Source organism: Hippopotamus amphibius, chromosome 12, assembly GCF_030028045.1.
Source record: "Hippopotamus amphibius kiboko isolate mHipAmp2 chromosome 12, mHipAmp2.hap2, whole genome shotgun sequence".
Lineage (NCBI taxonomy): Eukaryota > Metazoa > Chordata > Mammalia > Artiodactyla > Hippopotamidae > Hippopotamus > Hippopotamus amphibius.
Window position 1 is genome coordinate 99,044,213 of NC_080197.1, and position 17,069 is coordinate 99,061,281.

At 40.4% G+C, this 17,069-nt stretch overlaps 1 pseudogene; it reads left to right on the forward strand.

Moving 5' to 3' along the window:
• Positions 1-1,223: 1,223 nt before the first annotated feature.
• Positions 1,224-2,467, forward strand: LOC130834124 (cytohesin-2-like; annotated as a pseudogene).
• The last annotated feature ends 14,602 nt before the right edge of the window (positions 2,468-17,069 follow it).

Sequence of the window (17,069 nt, forward strand, 5' to 3'; positions counted from 1 at the left end):
AGAATCTGCCTGTCAATGCAGGGGACATGGGTTTGATCCTTGGTCTGGGAAGATTCCCACATGCCTTGGAGCAACTAAACCCGGGCGCCACAACTACGGAGCATGCACTCTAGAGCCTGTGTGCCACAACTACTGAAGCCTGCGAGCCCTAGAGCCCGTGCTCCGCAACAAGAGAAGCCACGGCAATGATAAGATAGTGTACTGCAATGAAGAGTAGCCCCTGCTCTTCACAACTAGAGAAAGCCTGAGCACAGCAACAAAGACCCAATGCAGCCAAAAATAAATGAATGAATGAATGAATGAATGAATAGTTTAAAAAAAAACCCTAGAGGTTCAATGTTTTACCACTGCAGTGGGGGATTTGCAGTTGCCTGATAACTCTAAGGGTAATAAAAAGCCTGATTTTGTAGTATTATTGTATCTATCTTGATTCAAGCTTCCTGCCAAATGTGGGGGGTCATAGAACACAGTGCTTAGATTTTTTAAAATTGTTTTATTTTCGTTTGCTAGTAAATATTTATTTAACACTGTTGGCCTAAAACAAAACAGCCAGTTATTTAACCAGGCAAAGGAGGTTTATTCAGAAGCCACAAAGAATTGCAGTTTGGGACATGCAACTATATGAACCACAAGCAAGTCTGAGTGAAAGCAAAGAAGAAACTTATATAGAAGAGAAGTGGAAGTTGGGAGGAACCTTACAAACAAAAAGTCCATTGGAAAAAACGAAGAGTTCAAAGTATAGAGGCTTTTCATTGGCTGAGTTGTCACAATCTTATTCGAGGAGCTATTTCCAAGCCAGAAATACATTTTTCTTCTTCCTCCAGCCTTAGTAAAATAGTGCTAGCTCCTTCTGGAGATGCAAAGTAAGTCTCCTGTTGGGATCTGTATTGATGTCCAGTGACACCTGCCTGAGAGCTCCCCCTTCTGGCCTTGGCACTCAATCTTAGTGAGGTTTCCCTTTATTTTTTCACAATACTAAATGTTATTTTCTGACTTGTAAACTTACCTTCCTTTTATTACATGGAAGCTCTTCCAGTTTCTTCACTATCCTGCTATATAGTTTTTTTTTACTTTTTGTTTTCTTTTCCCTGTTTAGGCGGTAGCGGCGGTGGCGGCCCAGGGGCATTTGAGCTGGCTGACCTGCACCCACAGGCCACCTTGGATCCAGGACCACTTGTGGGGCCTTGGTAGCTATGGAGAGCCATGTCTATGAGCACCCAGAGGAGCAGATGGAACTGGAGACTGTCTCACTGTGGAAGCAGAAGCTGCTACTGGAGATCTACTGCCTGCAGGAGGAGCTCAGCAAAGACATGGGTGAGGTGACCTGGAGGCCCGTGAGGACAGTGAGTCCTTGCAATAGGACAGGAACATGGCAATGGTTAGGAAGAATGCAAACAAGGACCCCAAGAAGGGGGATCTAGTTCTTGGTGGAGAACAAACTTCTCCAGTGCACACCCAAGGGGTTCACTTCCTGTTTCCTGTTCAAGGGCACAGACCTGAACAGGACAGCTATGGGGACTCTAGGGGAGAGAGAAGAGCTGAACCTAGCCGTGTTCCACACCTTCATGGATCTCCATGACTGGTGCAGGCCCTCAGGCAGTTCCTGTGGAGCTTCCTGCCTCCCCAGAGAGGCCCAGAAGATTGATCACATGACTGAAGCCTTCCCCCAGCGATGCTGCTGGTGCACCCTTGGGGGTTTCGAGTCCACAGATGCGTGCTAAGTGTTGCCCTTCACCCGGGAGAATGCTGAACACCAACCTTCACAATCCCAACATGCAGAACAAGCCAGGCCCGGAGCACTTTGTGGCCATGAACCAGCACAGCAAGTAGGGTGGGACCTGCCTGAGGAGCTGATCAAGAACCTATAGGACCACACCCAAAATGAGCCCTTCAAGATTCCTGAGGATGATGGGGATCATTTGACCTTCTTCAACCCGCACCCAGAGGGCTGGCTTCTTAAGCTGGGAAGGAAAGGGGGGAAGAAGTGGAGGCAGCACTGATTAATCCTCACAGACAACTGCCTCTCCTATTTTGAGTATATGATGGACAAGGAGCCCAGAGAAATCATTCCCCTGAAGAATCTGAGCATCAGAGAGGTGGACAACACCCAGAAACCTAACTGCTGTGAGCTTTATATCCCCAATAACAAGGAGCTGCTCATCAAAACCTGCAGAGTGGAGGCCTATGGTTGGATGGTTGAGGGAAACCACGTGGTGTACCTGATCTCGGCCCCCATGCAGGAGGAGAAGGACCAGTGGATCAAGTCCATCCAGACAGCTCTGAGCACGGGCCCCTTCCAGAGTTGCTGGCGGCAAGGAAGAAGTGGATTTCTGTCAAGAACAAGCAGGAACAGCCCTGCCCCTTTGCCCCCACTACATTATTTATTACAGAGCTGCCTGGCCCAGTGGCTGGCTGGGCCCTCAGCTGTGGATCCTGGTGCTCTATTTGGAAAATTCATTACCTCTAGGACCTCTCTCTTATTTGTAATTAACATGCTGTTGGTAATCATTAATTATTTAAAATAAATAAATAAATAAATAAATAAATAAATAAATAAATTCCTACTTGGTGGGATGGTTATTCTAAATAAAATATTAGCAAAGAGAATCCATCAATGTGCAAAAGAATAATACTCTACAACTAAGTAAAGATTATTTTTGGAATGCAGGGATGGTTTCATATTAAGAAACCCAATTACTACAATTTATTATGATCATATTAGGATTATTATTAATAAATGCTGAAACCTTTTCACAGAAGTCAGTGTTTATGCATAACAGTATAAATAAATAATAATAGGAGAAGAATCAAGATGGCAGAGTAGGAGGACGTGCACTCACTCCCTCTTGCAAGAGCACCGGAATTACAACTAACTGCTGAACAACCATTGACAGAAAGACACTGGAACTCACCAAAAAAAACCACCCCACATCCAGAGACAAAGGAGAAGCCGCAATGAGACGGTAGGAGGGGCGCAATCGCGTTAAAATCAAATCCCATAAATGCTGGGTGGGTGACTCACAAGCTGGAGAACAGTTATACAGCAGAAGTCCTGAGGGTTCTGAGCCCCACATCAGGCTTCCTAACCTGGCGGTCCAGCAACGGGAGGAGGAATCCCCAGAGAATCAGACTTTGAAAGCCAGTGGGATTTGATTGCAGGACCTCCACAGGACTGGAGGAAATGGAGACTCCACTCTTGGAGGGCACACAAAAAAGTGTGCTCACCAGGACCCAGGGGGAAGGAGCAGTGACCCCATAGGAGACTGAACCAGACCTACCTGCTGGTGTTGGAGGGTTGCCTGCAGAGGTGGGGGGGAGCTGTGGCTCAATGAGGAGACAGGGGCACTGGCAGCAGGGGTTCTGAGAAGTGTTCATTGGCGTGAGCCCTTCCATAGTCCACCATTAGCTCCGCCAAAGAGCCTGTAAGCTCCAGTGCTGGGCCAACTCAGGCCAAACGACCACCAGGGTGGGAACACAGCCCCACCCATTGGCAGACAAGCAGATTAAAGTGTCACTGAGCTCCACCCACCAAATCAGATTGAAGTTTTACTGAGCTCCACCCACCCAGCACTACCCAGCATCAGTCCCTCCCATCAGGAAGCACCCACAAGCCTCCTAGATAGCTTCCTCCACAAGAGGGCAGACAGCAGAATCAAGCAGTATCAGCACTATTTCATCTTGTGGAACTGAAAATCACAGACACAGAAAGACAGAGAAAATGAAAAGGCAAAAGACTTTGTACCAGATGAAGGGACAAGATAAAACACCAGAAAAACAACTAAATGAAGAGGAGATAGGCACTCTTCCGGAAAAAGAATTCAGAATAATGATGGTGAAGATGATCCAGAACTTTGAAAAAAGATTGGATGCAAAGATCGAAAAGTTGCAAGAAAAGTTTACCAAAGACCTAGAAGAATTAAAGAACAAACAAACAGAGATATGCAACACAATAACTGAAATGAAAAATACACTGGAAGGAACCAATAGCAGATTAACTGAGGCAGAAGGACGAATAAGTGACCTGGAAGACGGAATGGTGATAATCACTGATACGGAAAAGAATAAAGAAAAAAGAATGAAAAGAACTGAAGACAGCCTAAGAGACCTCTGGGACAATGTTAAATGCACCAACATTCGCATTATAGGGGTCCCAGAAGGAGAAGAGAGAGAGAAAGGACCCGAGAAAATACTGGAAGAGATTATAGTTGAAAACTTCCCTAACACGGGAAAGGAAATAGCTACGCAAGTCCAGGAAGCACAGAGAGTCCCAGGCAGGATAAACATGCCAAGACATATAGTAGTCAAAATGACAAACATTAAAGACAGAGAAAAGTTATTAAAAGCAACAAGGGAAAAACAACAAATAACATACAAGGGAACTCCCATAAGGGTAACAGCTGATTTCTCAGCAGAAACTGCAAGCCAGAAGGGAGTGGCACGATATATTTAAAGTGATGATCGAGAAGAACCTACAACCAAGAATACTCTACCCAGCAAGGATCTCATTCAGATTCAAGGGAGAAATCAAAAGCTTTACAGACAAGCAACAGCTAAGAGAATTCAGCACCACCAAACCAGCCTTACGACAAATGCTAAAGGAACTTCTCTAAGCGGGAAACATAAGAGAAGAAAAGGACCTACAAAAACAAACCCAAAACAATTAAGAAAATAGTAATAGGAACATACATATCGATAATCCCCTTGAATGTAAATGGACTAAATGCACCAACCAAAAAACAAAGACTGGCTGAATGGATACAAAAACAAGACCCATATATATGCTGTCTACAAGAGACCCACTTCAGACCTAGGGACACATACAGACTGAAAGTGAGGGGATAGAAAAAGATATTCCATGCAAATGGAAATCAAAAGAAAGCTGCAGTAGTGATACTCATATCAGATAAAATAGACTTTAAAATAGAAAATGTTACAAGAGACAAGAAAGGACACTACATAAAGATTGAGGGATCAATCCAAGAAGAAGAGATAACAATTATAAATATATATGCACCTAATATAGGTGCACCTCAATACATAAGGCAAATGCTAACAACTATGAAAGAGGAAATCGACAGTAACACAATCACAGTGGGGGACTTTAACACCCCACTTACACCAATGGACAGATCATCCAGACAGAAAATTAATAAGGAAACACAAGAATGACACAATAAATGAGCTGGATTTAATACATATCTATAGGACATTACATCCAAAAACAGCAGATTACACATTCTTCTCAAGTGCACATGGGGCATTCTCCAGGATAGATCACATTTTGGGTCATAAATCAAGCCTTGGTCAATTCAAGAAAATTGAAATTGTATCAAGCATCTTTTCTGACCACAATGCTATGAGATTAGAAATCAATTACAGGAAAAAAACTGTAAAAAACACAAACACATGGAGGCTAAACAATATGCTACTAAATAACCAACAGATCACTGAAGAAATCAAAGAGGAAATCCAAAAATACCTAGAGACAAATGACAATGAAAACACAACGATCCAAAACCTATGGGATGCAGCAAAGGCAGTTCTAAGAGGGAAGTTTATAGTGATACAATCCTACCTCAAGAAACATCCCAAATAAACAATCTAACCTTACACCTAAAGAAACTAGAGAAAGAAGAGCAAACAAAACCCCAAGTTAGTAGATGGAGAGAAATCATAAAGATCAGAGCAGAAATAAATGAAATAGAGACAAAGAAAACAAGAGCAAAAATAATAAAACTAAAAGCTGGTTCTTTGAGAAGATAAATAAAATCGATAAACCTCTAGCAAGACTCATCAAGAAAAAGAGGGAGAGGACTCAAATCAATAAAATTAGAAATGAAACAGGAGAAGTTACAATGGACACTGCAGAAAGAAAAAGCACCATAAGAGATTACTACAAGCAACTGTATGCCAATAAAATGGACAACCTGGATGAAATGGACAGATTCTTAGAAAAGTATAACCTTCCAAGACTGAATCAGGAAGAAACAGAAAATATGAACAGACCAATCACGAGTAATGAAATTGAAACTGTGATTAAAAATCTCCCAACAAACAAAAGTCCAGGACCAGATGGATTCACAGGTGAATTTTATCAAACATTTAGAGAAGAGCTAACACCCATCCTTCTCAAACTCTTCCAAAAAATTGTAGAGGAAGGAACAATCCCAAACTCATTTTATGAAGCCACCATCACCCTGATACCAAAACCAGACAAAGATACTACAAAAAAAGAAAACTACAGATCAATATCACTGATGAATTTAGATGCAAAAATCCTCAACAAAATACTAGCCAACAGAATCCAACAACACATTAAAAGGATCATCCACCATGATCAAGTGGGGTTTATCCCTGGAATGCAAGGATTCTTCAATAAACGCAAATCAATCAATGTGATACACCACATTAAACTGAAGGATAAAAACCACATGATCATCTCAATAGATGCAGAAAAAGCTTTTTGACAAAATTCAACACCCATTTATGATAAAAACTCTCCAGAAGGTGGGCATAGAGGGAACCTACCTCAACATAATAAAGGCCATATACAACAAACCCACAGCAAACATCATTCTCAATGGTGAAAAACTGCAAGCATTCCCTCTAAGATCAGGAACAAGACAAGGATGTCCACTCTCGCCACTACTATTCAACATAGTTTTGGAAGTCCTTGCCACAGCAATCAGAGAAGAAAAATAAATAAAAGGAATCCAAATTGGAAAAGAAGAAGTAAAACTGTCACTGTTTGCAGATGACATGATACTATACATAGAAAATCCTAAAGATGCCACCAGAAAACTACTCAAGCTAATCAATGAATTTGGTAAAGTTGCAGGATACAACATTAACACACAGAAATCTCTTGCATTTCTATACACCAACAATGAAAGATCAGAAAGAGAAATTAAGGAAACAATCCCATTCACCATTGCAACAAAAAGAATAAAATACCTAGGAATAAATCTAACCAAGGAGGTAAAAGACCTGTACTCATAAAACTATAAGACACTAATGAAAGAAATCAAAGAAGACACAAACAGATGGAGGGACATACCATGTTCCTGGATTGGAAGAATCAACATTGTGAAAATGACTATACTACCCAAAGCAATTTACAGATTCAATGCAATACCCATCAAATTAGCAATGGCATTTTTCACAGAACTAGAACAAGAAATTTTATGATTTGTATGGAAACGCGAAAGACCCCAAATAGCCAAAGCAATCTTGAGAAGTAAAGACGGAGTTGGTGGAATCAGGCTTCGTGACTTCAGGCTATACTACAAGGCTACAGTGATCAAGACAGTATGGTACTGGCACAAAAACAGAAATATAGATCAATGGAACAGGATAGAAAGCCCAGAGATAAACTATGGTCAACTAATCTATGACAAAGGTGGCAAGGATATACAATGGAGAAAAGGCAGCCTCTTCAATAAGTGGTGCTGGGAAAGTTGGTCAGCTACATGTAAAGGAATGAAATTAGAACACTTCCTAACACCATACACAAAAATAAACTCAAAATGGATTAAAGACCTACATGTAAGGCCAGACACTATAAAACTCCTAGAGGAAAACATAGGAAGAACACTCTTCAACGTAAATAACAGCAAGATCTTTTTTAATCCACCCCCGAGAATAATGGAAATAAAAACAAAAATAAATAAGTGGGACCTCATGAAACTTAAAAGCTTTTGCATGACAAAGGAAACTACAAACAAGACAAAAAGACAACCCTCAGAATGAGAGACAATATTTGCAAACGAATCAACAAAGGATTAATCTCCATAATATATAAACAGTTCATCCAGCTCAATATCAAAAAAATAAACAACCCAATCAAAAAATGGGCAGAAGACTTAAATAGGCATTTCTCCAAAGAAGACATACGGATGGCCAAGAAGCACATGAAAAACTGCTCAACATCACTAATTGTTAGAGAAATGCAAATCAAAACTACAATGAGGTATCACCTCACACTGGTTAGAATGGGCATCATCAGATAATCTGCAAACAGTAAATGCTGCAGAGGGTGTGGAGAAAAAGGAACGCTCTTGCATTGCTGGTGGGAATGTAAATTGATACAGCCACTATGGAAAACAGTATGGAGGTTCCTTGCAAAACTAAAAATAGAACTACCATATGACCCAGCAATGCCACTACTGGGCATATACCCAGAGAACACCATAATTCAAAAAGACACATGCACTCCAATGTTCATTGCAGCACTATTTACAATAGCCAGGACATGGAAGCAACCTAAATGTCCATCAACAGATGAATGGATAAAGATGTGGTATATACATACAATGGAATATTACTCAGCTGTAAAAAGCAATGAAACTGGGACATTTGTAGACATGGATAGACCTAGAGACTGTCATACAGAGTGAAGTGAGTCAGAAAGAGAAAAACAAATATTGTATATTAACACATATATGTGGACTATAGAAAAGTGGTACAAATCAACCGGTTTGCAAGGCAGAAATAGAGACAGAGATGTAGAGAACAAACATATGGACACCAAAGGGGAAAGCGGGGAGGGTTGGGGGGGGAACGAATTGGGAGACTGGGATACCAAATTGTACACTCTAAATATATGCAGTTTACTGTAAAAAATAAACAAATAAAAAGTAAAAAAAAAAGAGATAAAAAAATAAATAATAAGTCTAAGTAAATAAGAATTCAAGGAAACAAATATAATAAAAGCTATATATCCAAACAAATTACAAATATTATCTTAAAGGGCAAAACACTATAGCATTTCATTAAAAATCATAAATTAGTAGGGATGTCCCATTACCATTTATAATTTTGTATTTAAATTTTTAACTTTTATCAAAATTACACAAGCACATGATTTAAAAGAGTCATTCAACTCTACATTTTATGAAAAAATAACCAGCCCCAACAGCCTTACTCCCCATTTCCACTCAGAGACAACCTCTTATAAAGGAAAACATAAAAAAATCAATATCTTTTCTCTGTTTTAGCAATAGGTACCTGGGAAACCAGGGTAGACTGCTGATGAGGAAGGAGCTATGCAGGAAAAATGCCAGAACAGCTGCTCTGGCCAAGATAGAGTAACAGGGGTCTGATCTAATCAAACTAGACACTATATGAAACAATTGTTTTCAAGACATTGACCATCAGGTAACAAAGGGCAGTAATTACTTAAGAATGACAAATGAGGTGAACCCTATGATTGTCTCAGCTTACTACCTAGAGAGAGAATTTCCAGGTCATGGCACAAGGAGGAAGAACCTAGGAGGAGACTGGTCGTTACGCTGAGTTAAGGAGATGGAGGCCAAGGTAGTTAGGAGCACAGGGCAAAGAATCAGATAGGAGAGAGCTATACACTGAGAGATTTCTAGAGATCTTTAGAGGTTCCCCCTTAGGTCTTTTCCTGAGTATTGTTTAGTACACATGAGGAAACCACTTAGAGTGGGAAGAGAGCCACCTGAAACAATTAAAGAGCACAATCTCTGAATCTCACATAAGACCAGGAATAGTGTCTGTTCCCACCAGCCAGGGTAGAAAACCTCATAAATGACTGAGTAGAGTACTTAGAGGAGTTTGCCTAAGTAGTGGGAAAAAATTAGCCCTAGATCAAACTCTGCTCTGGCCCCATAACAAAGCTTAAAATCAAGACTTGAAAGAATCAAACTACTACCAAGTAATTTAATTGCACTTCAGAACAAATCTCAAGAATTTTTATAGAAATGCAAAAATATCCAGAACCCAACAAAGTAATACCCACGTCTGGGGACTCAATCAAAAATTAACATGGATGGAAAGAAATAGGAAAATAGGACCCATTATGAGAAGAAAATTCAATCAATTGAAACTAATTCAGAAAGTAGACAAGTGTTAGGCAGTGCCCTCTGCGGTCAGGGGGCAGGGTAGGAGATGCCTCTTGCTTCAACTGTGTTTGGATGGAACAGACCCAGGATGCCCCTTCCTCCAGCCTGCAACCACCCTCCAACCTTTTTTCCAGTCCCAGCCTTCCAAACCAACCACTCAGCTATCCTCAGCCTCCAGGACCAGCCAACACAAATTTTTTAGCTTAGTTCCTTATTGTTGATCAACCATGAGCTCCCAGATTCATCAGAATTATTCTACTGAGGTGGACGCCACTGTTCATAGCCTAGTCAAATACATCAGCAGGTCTCCTACATCTACCTCCCTCTGGGCTTCTATTTTGACTGAGAGGATGTAGCTCTGAAGGGTGTTGACCCAGGAGAAGCTCCACAAAGGTGCAGAAATGCAAAACCAACCCAGCGGCTGCACCCTCTTCCAGGACATGCAGAAGCCATCTCAGAAACTCAGGATGCTATGAAAGCTGCCATTTTCATGGAGAAGAATCTCAACCAGGCCCTTTTGGATCTGCACACCCTGGGTTCTGCCCACACAGATCCCCCCACCTCTGTGGCTTCCTGGAGAGCCACTGCCTAGATGAGCAGGTAAAACATCAAAAAGATGGGCGGCCACCTGACCACCTGATTAACCTCCACAAGTGGGCTGGTCCCCATGCTAGTCTGGGTATCTCTTCGAAAGGCTCACCGTCAAGCATGACTAGGAGCGTCTGGAGCCCAGCGGCCTTTGAGGACCCCCTCTGGTGTCAGAGTTTCTGCCTGGAGCCTCTCTCTGCAGCTACTAAGCAGCTTTTTAACCATCCTGGAGCTCTCTCCCAAGCCTTGGACCAAATGGAAACAATAAACCTTTTTGCAGAAAAAAAGTATATAGAGGTTAGAATTAGTAGACAAGGATATGAAAACACTTATTATAACTTTATTCCATATGTTCAAGAAGCTAGAGAGAATTCTGGGAACATGGTGGAGTAGGAAGGACCAGAGATCTGTCTCTCTACTTAGACAGCAACTGCAGTGGCAGAGTCTGCCAGATGGGGGCTTCCTAGGTAGCACAGTGGCTAAGAATCTGCCTGCCAATGCAGGGGACATGGGTTCAATCCCTGGTCCAGGAAGATACCACATGCCACAGAGCAGCTAAGCCCATGCACCACAACTATTGAGCCTGCGCTCTAGAGCCCATGAGCCACAACTATTGAGCCCATGTGCTGCAACTGCTGAAGACCACTCGCCTAGAGCCCATGCTCTGCAACAAGGGAAGCCACAGCAATGAGGAGCCCGAGTGCCACAACAAAGAGTAGCTCTGGCTCTCTGCAGCAAGAGAAAGCCCATGTGCAACAACAAAAACCCAACATAGCCAATAAATAAATAAATAAATAAAAATTAAAAAGAAAAAAAAAGAATCTGTCAGATGTAACCATTTTGGAACTCTGGAATCTACTGAAGGCTTAGAGAGTAAATTTTAGTTAATTTTGGTCATTTTAGCTTTTAACATAGTAGCAGCTACCCGTCCTCCACTCCCAGTCCCTACCCGTCCTCCACTCCCAGTCCCGTGGAAGGCAGCTGTGCACGGGTTCAAGGAGCAGCTTGCAGGCAGCTTGTGGGATCCAGAATGGGCAAAAAGGAACCCCCTCCCCCAAATGCTGGCGATCTGTGCTCTGATCTCTGATTGCTCTTTCTGATCACAGAGGTGCAAACGAAGACGTGGGTGACCATTGTTTTTGCACCTCCCTTCATTATTCTCTTTCCCTCTTTTGGAAACCAAGTAAAGACAAGGACAGTCAAAGGTAACTACATATATGGGGAAAACTAGAAAGTGACTGCACATGCTCAGAGAAAGGTACAGCCCAGAAAAGTCTTAAGAAAACCTTAAGTTTACACCTAGGCTGATCTTGCCACAAAGAATGTATTGGACTTCTATGGATCAAAGACATTACGTAAGTGCTAACACTGTAATACCCTTAGAAGCAAACACAGGTGTAAATCTTGGTGACGCTGGATTAGGCAATGATTTTTTAGATTTGACACCAAATCAGTAAAATTTAAAAATCTTGTGCTTCAAAAGATACTATCCAGAAAGTGAAAAGACAGCTTATAGAATGGGAGAAAATATTTGCAAATCATGTATCTGATAAGGGTCTAGCATCCAGAATATATGAAGAACTATTACAAGTCAACATTCAAGATACAAATAATTTAATTTAAAAATGGGCACCAAAGAGCTATTTATCCAAAGAAAATATACAAATCGCCAGTTAAGCACATGGAAAGATGCTCAACATCAATTATTAGGGAACTGCAGAGCTACAATGAGATACCAATTCACACCCTTTAGGATGGCTAAAATAAAGAGAAAGAATAACAAATTTTGGTGAGAATATGGAGAAATTGGAACCCTCATACATTGCTGGTGGGACTATAAAATAGTAGAGCCACTTTGGATAACACTTCCTTGAAACGTTAAACATAGAGTTACCATATGACCCACCAATTCCACTCCTAGGTTTATACTGAAGAGAAATGAAATGAAGAAAAATGAAAGCTCAGAAAAATCTCTACGTGAATGTCATAGCACCATTATTCAAAATAGCCAAAAAAGTGGGAATAATCCAAATGTTTATCAACTAATGAATGGATAAACAAAATGTGGTATATTCATATGTATGTTGTATGGCCTTAGACAAAAATGACATACTGATACACACTATTACACAGATGAAACCTGAAAACATTCTATTACGTGAAAACAACCAGACACAAGAGGCCACATATTATGTCATTCTATTTACATTAAGTGTCCAGGGTAGGTACATTTATAGAGACAAAAAGTATTCATGGATGCTGATGACTGGAGTGGGGAAGCTTGACTGCAAATGGGGAGAAATTGCTAATGAGTGGGGACTTTCTTTTTGGGCTGATGAAACCATTCGAATATTGATTGTGGTGCGAAGTCCCTGATAGTCCAGTGGTTAGGACTCCATGCTTCCACTGCAGAGGGCACGGGTTCGATCCCTGGTTGGGGAAGTTCTGCATACCTCGTTCGAGACCAAAATAATAATAATAATAATAATAATAAATAAATAAATAAATAAATAAATAAATAAAATTTAAAAGTTGATTGTGGTGATGGTCACACAATTCTTGTTAAAAACCATTGAGTCCATTCTCTACATCTGCATCTTTATTGAGGCCATAGGGTGGGGGACAAAGGGGAAGCTGGGACAAAGTGAGACAGTAGCATTGACATATATACACTACCAAATGTAAAATAGACAGCTAGTGGGAAGCTGCTGCATAACACAGAGAGATCAACTTGATGCTGGGTGATGACTTAGAGGGCTGAGATAGGGAGGGTTGGTAGGGGTCATGGGAGGGAGGGGATATGGGGATATATGTATAAATACAGCTGATTTACTTTGTTGTACAGCAAAAACTGGCACAACAGTGTAAAGCAATTGTATTCCAATAAAGAGCTTAAACACCCCCTCCCCCCCAAAAAAAACCCAAAGAAGCCATCGAGGACTTCCCTGGTGGTGCAGTGGTTAAGAATCTGCCTGCCAATACAGGGGACACAGGTTCGAGCCCTGGTCTGGGAAGGTCCTACATGCCACAGAGCAACTAAGCCCTTGAACCACAGCTACTGAAGCCCATGCGCCTAGAGCCCATGCTCTGCAACAAAAGAAGCCACTGCAGTGAGAAACCCTTGCACCACAATCGAGAGTAACTCCTGCTCACCACAACTAGAGAAAGCCTGTGTGCAGCAACGAAGACCCAACACAGCCATAAATAAATAAATAAATAATAAAATAAATCTTAAAAAAAAAATAGGCAGAAGACCTAAACAGGCATTCCCCCCAAAAGATATATAGATGGCCAAGAGGCACATGAAAAGATGCTCAACATCGCTAATTATAAGAGAAATGCAAATCAAAATTACAGTGAGATATCACCTCACACAGGTCAGAATGGTCACCATCAAAAAGTTCAAATAGGGACTTCCCTGGTGGTCCAGTGGGTTTATCTCCTCACTCTCAATGCAGGGGGCCTGGGTTTGATCCTTAGTCGGGGAAGTAGATCCCACATGCATGCTGCAACTAAGACCCAGGGCAGCCTAAATAAATAAATAAATAAATAAATAAATATTAAAAGTACAAATAAATGCTGGAGAGGGTATGGAGAAAAGGTAACCCTCCTACACTGTTGGTGGAAATGTAAATTGATGCAGCCGCTATGGAAAACAGTATGGAGTTTCCTTAGATAACTAAAAATAGAGCTACCATATGATCTGGCAATTCCACTCCTGTGCATGTATCCAGAAAAGATGAAAACTCTAATTCAAAAAGATACATGCGCCCCACTTTTCACAGCAGCCCTGTTTACAATAGCCAAGACAAGGAAGCAACCTAAATGTCTGTTGAGAGATGAATGGATAAAGATGTGGTACCTGTATACAATGGAATATTACTCAGACACAAAAAAGAATGAAATACTGCCATTTGCAGCAACATGGATGGACCTAGAGATTATCATACTGAGTGAAGTAAGTCAGACAGAAAAAGACAAATATTACATGATATCACTTATATGTGGAATCTAAAAAATAATACAAATGAATTTATTTACCAAACGGAAACAGACTCACAGACATAGAAAACAAACTTATGGTGACCAAAGGGGAAGGGGGGGAGGGATAAATTCGGAGTATGGAATTAACAGATACACGTTACTACATATAAGAGTAAACAACAAAGATTTACTGTATAGCACAGGGAACTATATTCAACATCTTGTAATAACCTATAATGGAAGACTCTGAAAAAAATATGCATAACTAAATCACTTTGCTGTATACCTGAAATTACCACAATTAACTATACCTTAATTAAAAAAAAATAACGAGGCCAGCATCACCCTGATACCAAAACCAGACAAAGATGTCACAAAAGAAGAAAATTACAGGCCAATATCACTGATAAATATAGGTGCAAATATCCTCAACAAAATGCTAGCCAACAGAATCCAACAGTACATTAAAAAGATCATACACCATGATCAAGTGGGGTTTATCCCTGGAATGCAAGGATTCTTCAATATATGCAAATCAATCAATGTGATACATCATATTAACAAATTGAAGGATAAAATCCATATGATCATCTCAATAGACGTAGAAAAAGCTTTTGACAAAAATAAATATCCATTATGATAAAAACTCTCCAGAAAGTGGGCAGTGAAGGAAGTTACCTCAACATAATAAAAGCCACATATGACAAACCAACAGCCAACATCATTCTCAATAGTGAAAAACTTAAAGCATTCCCTCTAAGAACAGGAACAAGACAAGGGTGCCCACTCTCACCACTATTATTCAACATTGTTTTGGAAGTTTTAGCCACAGCAATCAGAGAAGAAAATGAAATAAAAAGAATCCAAATTGGAGAAATAAAATTGTTACTCTGCAGATGACATGACATTATACACAGAAAACCCCAAAGAAGCTACCAGAAAACTGCTAGCACTAATCGATGAATTTAGTAAAGTAGCAGGATACAAAATTAATGCACAGAAATCTCTTGCATTCCTATACACTGACAATGAAAGATCAGAAAGAGAAATTAAGGAAACACTCCCATTTACTATTACAACCAAAAGAATAAAATACCTAGGAATAAACCTGCCTAAGGAGGCAAAAGACCTGTATGCAGAAAACTATAAGACACTGATGAGAGAAATCAAAGATGATACAAACAGATGGAGATACCATGTCCTTGGATTGGAAGAATCAACATTGTGAAAATGACTATACTACCCAAAGCAATTTACAGATTCAACATAATCCCTATCAAATTACCAATGGCAAGAAATGTTACGATTTTTTGGAAACGCAGAAGACCCCGAATAGCCAAAGCAATCTTGAGAAGAGAAGATGGAGCTGACTTCAAACTATACTACAAGGCTATAGTGATTAAGACAGTATGGTACTGGCACAAAAACAGAAATATAGATCAATGGAACAGAATAGAGAGACCAGATAAACCTACGCACATATGGGCACCTTAACTGTGACAAAGGAGGCAAGAATATACAATGGAGGAAAGATAGCCTCTTCAATAAGTGGTGCTGGGAAAATTGGACAGCTACATGTAAAAGAAAGAAATTAGAATCCTTCCTAACACCATACACAAAAATAAACTCAAAATGGATTAAAGACCTAAACGTAAGGCCAGATAAGGAAAACATAGGCAGAACACTCTATGACAGAAATCAAAGCAAGACCTGTTTTTTTTAAAGAAATTTTATTGAGATACAATTGACATACAATAAACTGCATATATTTAAAGTGTACAATTTTTTTCTTATTAGTAATATATATATGGCAATTCCAATCTCCCATTTCATCCCTCCCCACCCCCCCCCACCGCCACTTTCCCCACTTGGTGTCCATATATTTGTTCTCTACATCTGTGAAAGCAAGATCCTTTTTGACCCACCTCCTAGAATTATGTAAATAAAATCAAAAATAAACAAATAGGACCTAATGAAACAAAAAATTTTGCACAGCAAAAGAAACCATAAACAAGACAAGAAGACAACCCTCAGAATGGAGAAAATATTTTCCAATGAAGCAACTGACAAAGGATTAATCTCCAAAATATACAAGCAGCTCATGCAGCTCAATATCAAAAAAGCAAATAACCCAATCCACAAATGGAATGTTTCCAATAGCCAGAACATGGAGGCAACCTAAACAGCCATTAACAGATGAATGGATAAAGAAGATGTGGCACATATATACAAAGGAATATTACATAGCCATAAAAAGGAATGAAATTGAGTTATTTGTAGAGAGGTGGATGGACCTAGAATCTGTCATACAGAGCGAAGTAAGCCAGAAAGAGAAAAACAAATACTGCATGCTAACTCATATACATGGAATCTAAAAAAAAAGGTACTGATGAACCCAGTGACAGGGCAAGAATAAAGATGCAGATGTAGAGAACGGACTTGAGGACACAGGGTGAGGGGCGAAGGGGAAGCTGGGACGAAGTGAGACAGTAGCATTGACATATATACACTACCAAATGTAAAATAGACAGCTAGTGGGAATCTGCTGCATAACACAGGGAGATCAACTCCATGATGGGTGATGACTTAGAAGGCTGGGGTAGGGAAGGTGGGAAGGAGTCATGGGAGGGA